The 4405-nt window shown below is 36.7% G+C and overlaps 1 pseudogene; it reads left to right on the forward strand.

The window, feature by feature from the left end:
* Window positions 1-2098: 2098 nt before the first annotated feature.
* On the forward strand, window positions 2099-2218 carry LOC134984562 (5S ribosomal RNA; annotated as a pseudogene).
* Window positions 2219-4405: the final 2187 nt, after the last annotated feature.

Here is a 4405-nt window from a genome sequence, read left to right on the forward strand (position 1 = left end):
ATAGTCTGTTGGCCAGGTCGCCCCCTCTTTCACCCAGTTTCACAAGTTCAATAGCTTTGAAAGTCAATGCTTCTGGGTTCGAGTTATGTGTTGAGTTAAAGTGTCTGGATACGGCGTGTGTTTCTATTTTATTCCTTATATTGCGGACATGTTCTTGGATTCTCAATTTAAGAGGTCTTTTGGTCTTTCCCACATATTGCTTGCCGCACCCACATTCTAACAGGTAGGTCACTGATTGGGTATTACAATTTATGAAGTCTTTAATTTTGTGAATTTCCCTTTTTTCCGTGTCTGTGAAGGTCTTCCTTACTGGGTGTAGGTACCTGCAGATATTACATCGACCGCACTTGTAGGAGCCAGTGCATTTTGGCATTCTTGGAACCACTTTAGTATCATTCCGCAACATACTGGGGGCTAGTGTATCTTTGAGGTTTTTTGATTTTCTGAAGATAATCTCGGGGCGAGGAGGTAGAATTTCTTTAAGTATTGGGTCCATTAGTAGGACTCCCCAATGGTTCTTGAGTGAGTCCCTGATGTTTTTTTCGTGACGGTTATATGTAGTAATAAAAGAGATGGAGTCCTTTTTTGTTTCTTTGGTCTTATATTCAAGTAATGTAGATCTTTCCAAGGCTTTTGCTTTTGTGGCAGCTTCTTCCAGAATATTCGTAGGGTACTCCTTATCTTTAAATCTGTGTTTGTATTTCTCAATTTGGGCTTCACATTCTTCTTGATTGGTACAATTTCTCTTTATTCTATTAAATTGAGAGAAGGGGATATTATTTTTCCATTTCTTTAAGTGGTTACTTCTGTAATGCAGGTAGCTATTCGTATCCACTTGTTTAATGAAGTTTTTTGTCTCAATTTTATTGTCCTTTGCTATTAGAACCAGATCAAGAAATTCAATAGACTCTTGGTTGATCTTGGATGTAAAGATGAGGTTCATATCATTTTCACTTAGATATTTAAGGAATTCATAAAAACTTTCTTCTGTTCCATCCCAGATGATTAAAATGTCATCTATGTAGCGACGATAAAAGGTTAAATGTTCCTTAAAATCATGTTTGCCATATATAAAATTCTTCTCCCAACTGCCCATAAAAAGATTTGCGAAACTTGGTGCAAAAATTGTACCCATCGCGGTCCCACAGCGTTGTAAATAAAAGTCATCTAAAAATTTAAAATAATTGTGTTGAAGGATAAAAAGCATAACATCACAGATAAAATCTTTATGAATCGTTGTTAATGCCGTATCATTTTCCAAAAACTCTCTGCATGCGTTTACACCTTTTTGATGATCTATACAGGTATATAACGATTGTACATCTATTGTTACCCACTTAAAGGTGTCTTTCCACACAAAGTCTTTTAGGGAGTTCAGTACGGAGGTTGTGTCTTTTAAAAATGATGGTAAGTCTTTTACGTATGGTTTTAAAAAGACATCTACGTATTCTGACAGGTTTGATGTAAGAGAATCGATACCCGCCACTATTGGTCTTCCGGGCGGGTTTTCCAAATTTTTGTGAATTTTAGGCAGGAAATAGAAAATAGGGGTAATGGGATCTGATTTGAACAAGAATTGGAATTCTCCCTTTGTGAGAATGTTTGTATGAAGACCACGTACTAGTAGTGTTCTTAGTTCTTCAATGAAAACGTCTTTAGGGTCGTTGGACAATTTTATATAGGATGCATTGTCCCCCAATAGTCTCTCTGCTTCTGTGATATATTTGTCACGGTCCATTATGACCAGACCCCCCCCTTTATCAGCTTGTTTTAAAACGATTTCCTGGTTTTTCTGTAGCTTTTTTAAAGCTTCTTGTTCTCGATTCGTGATGTTCTTTTCCTTTATTTTCACAAGATCGGTGTCGCATAGGTCCTTCTTTACCATCTCATAAAAAATATCAATATTACTCCCTTTTGATTCTAATGGATAAAATTTAGAATTTGGTTTCAGACCCGACACACCCAAACCCCCCCCCCCCCCACCTAACCCCCACTCACCCCACCCAACCCCAACCCAGCCCACCCCACACCACCACAGTCCTTTACCAACGTGTATAGCTGTATCATAAATAACGGAGACACATGTATGGTAAGTGAATCGTACAGTCAAACCACACTGGACATGCCCAATCCCGTCCGATCTTGGAAGCGAAGCAGTGTTGGGCCTGATCAGTACCAGAACAGGGAGACCACCTGGGAAGATCAGGTACTGTAACCAAACTAAGTAAATATAGCCTACATGAGCATGTCAATTCCGGTTACCTTGACCATTCAGCTAACAGATATACTACTTTATCACTCTCCACGAGGCACTCTAACACCACCCCGTCCCTCACTGCCCTCCTGTTAATTTGCAATAAGCACTTTAGCACTATGCTATTTAATGGCTGCACTATTTATATATTTATTTATTTACTTTATTAACGCTCCTATTTAAAATATGCAATATGCAATAAACATTGATTGCACTGCCATACTCTGCACTATAACATGCAGCAATTAATCAACTATCATTATTTATTTATATTTATTCATCTTTTTATATATATTTATTTATTTATTTATGTATCTAATATAAATATATGGATCCCATATCTTGGTCACATGTTGTCGTTTAATTTCAAAGAAGAAACGCTGCACATTTGTCATTATTAATCTCCCCTTTTTCTATTTCATTTCTATGCAAGAAATACCATAAATGTCAATCCTGCTGTTCTACAATAAGATGGCCACCGCATAGAGAAAATTAACAATAAATCTCTACAAAGATGGCCGCCGCTATGAAAACAAAGCGCCTTACACCTAGCTCCCTTGCTATTAGAAGAACTGAAGGTCGCGGGCGCATGCGCAGTCCGACTACCGGAAGTGGGGCGGAAGTGACGCGACGCCGAAAAACCGGAAGTGGGGCGGAAAACACCGGCGCAACTTCTGAGAGACTTTAAAAGCATTTCTAAACCCCAATTCAACTAGAAAATGAACTAACTTATGTATAGGACCTATAAACTTTATTACTATATAACTCTCTTATGTAAAATACTTTGCTCTTAGTCTGTTAAAAAAGACCATGTGACATCAACAGGAAATGATGTCATAATTGATACCAGACTAATACTGGTATAAATAGAGGTCTGTTCCCAGTCTGCCAACACCCCTTGATGAAGTCTTAAGGACGAAACGCGTTGGGCTACCTGGCAGTGACCTACATACCAAGTTAAGGAATCTTTTTACTATTTATTCATTTTTAACTGGTATTCTATTTATATGTATAGTTTTTATCCCATTTTTTAGAAAAAGTTTCTGTCTTTTTAAAAATTGTTTTACATAATAAATTGTACCGTATTTATTCAACTGAAATTGTAAATTATTTTAGACACCATTGGTCGCTAAACCCCCACCCCCCCTATCTTAAATTCTCTCATACAGGGAACCGCCATCCCTGTTAGGGGTAAGCAGACGCCCTTTTAAATTTTTAGGGAGTGTCAGAGTGGTACTACTTATATCTATATTCAAGTTTAACGTTGATGAACACAAGTGGCGCAATAATTTCTTCTATATATATATATATATATATATATATATATATATAGCAAAAAAAGGGGAATTCTCATGGGAGCTTAACCACCTCAGAAATCACATAAAAATGTATTTATTTTATAAAATGTAACAGTAAATTCTGCAATGTTACATATAAAACATCAGTAAAACAAATAGGTAATCTTATACCATAGGTGAACAATACAGATTGAAAATCATCTGACGAATTCCGTTTGGAGATATCGACACTTAAACCGAATATCAATTCTTCCACCAAAGCGTTCAGTAGTATGTTCGAATTCACAAATATGTGAATGCCCAACGCGTTTCGTCCATACAGGACTTCATCAGGGGTCGTGATATTGCAATATTCGTGTATATCATATACAGTTCACCAATAAAGATACATAAAGAATAAAATTGCTGTGACAATGACCTTTTAGGTATAGAAAGGCAACTCCAATACTGAATGGGAACAATTTAATAGACTTAGAATAAATCAAAAATCCCTAGTAATCTCTCAGCTGTGAAAGGAAGCCTGAGAGATTACTAGGGATTTTTGACTTATTCTAAGTCTATTAAATTGTTCCCATTCAGTATTGGAGTTGCCTTTCTATACCTTAAAGGTCATTGTCACAGCAATTTTATTCTTTATGTATCTTTATTGGTGAACTGTATATGATATACACAAATATTGCAATATCACGACCCCTGATGAAGTCCTGTATGGACGAAACGCGTTGGGAATTCACATATTTGTGAATTCGAACATACTACTGAACGCTTTGGTGGAAGAATTGATATTCGGTTTAAGTGTCGATATCTCCAAACGGAATTCGTCAGATGATTTTCAATCTGTATTGTTCACCTA

This window comes from Pseudophryne corroboree (assembly GCF_028390025.1).
Source record: "Pseudophryne corroboree isolate aPseCor3 chromosome 3 unlocalized genomic scaffold, aPseCor3.hap2 SUPER_3_unloc_63, whole genome shotgun sequence".
NCBI classification, from domain to species: domain Eukaryota; kingdom Metazoa; phylum Chordata; class Amphibia; order Anura; family Myobatrachidae; genus Pseudophryne; species Pseudophryne corroboree.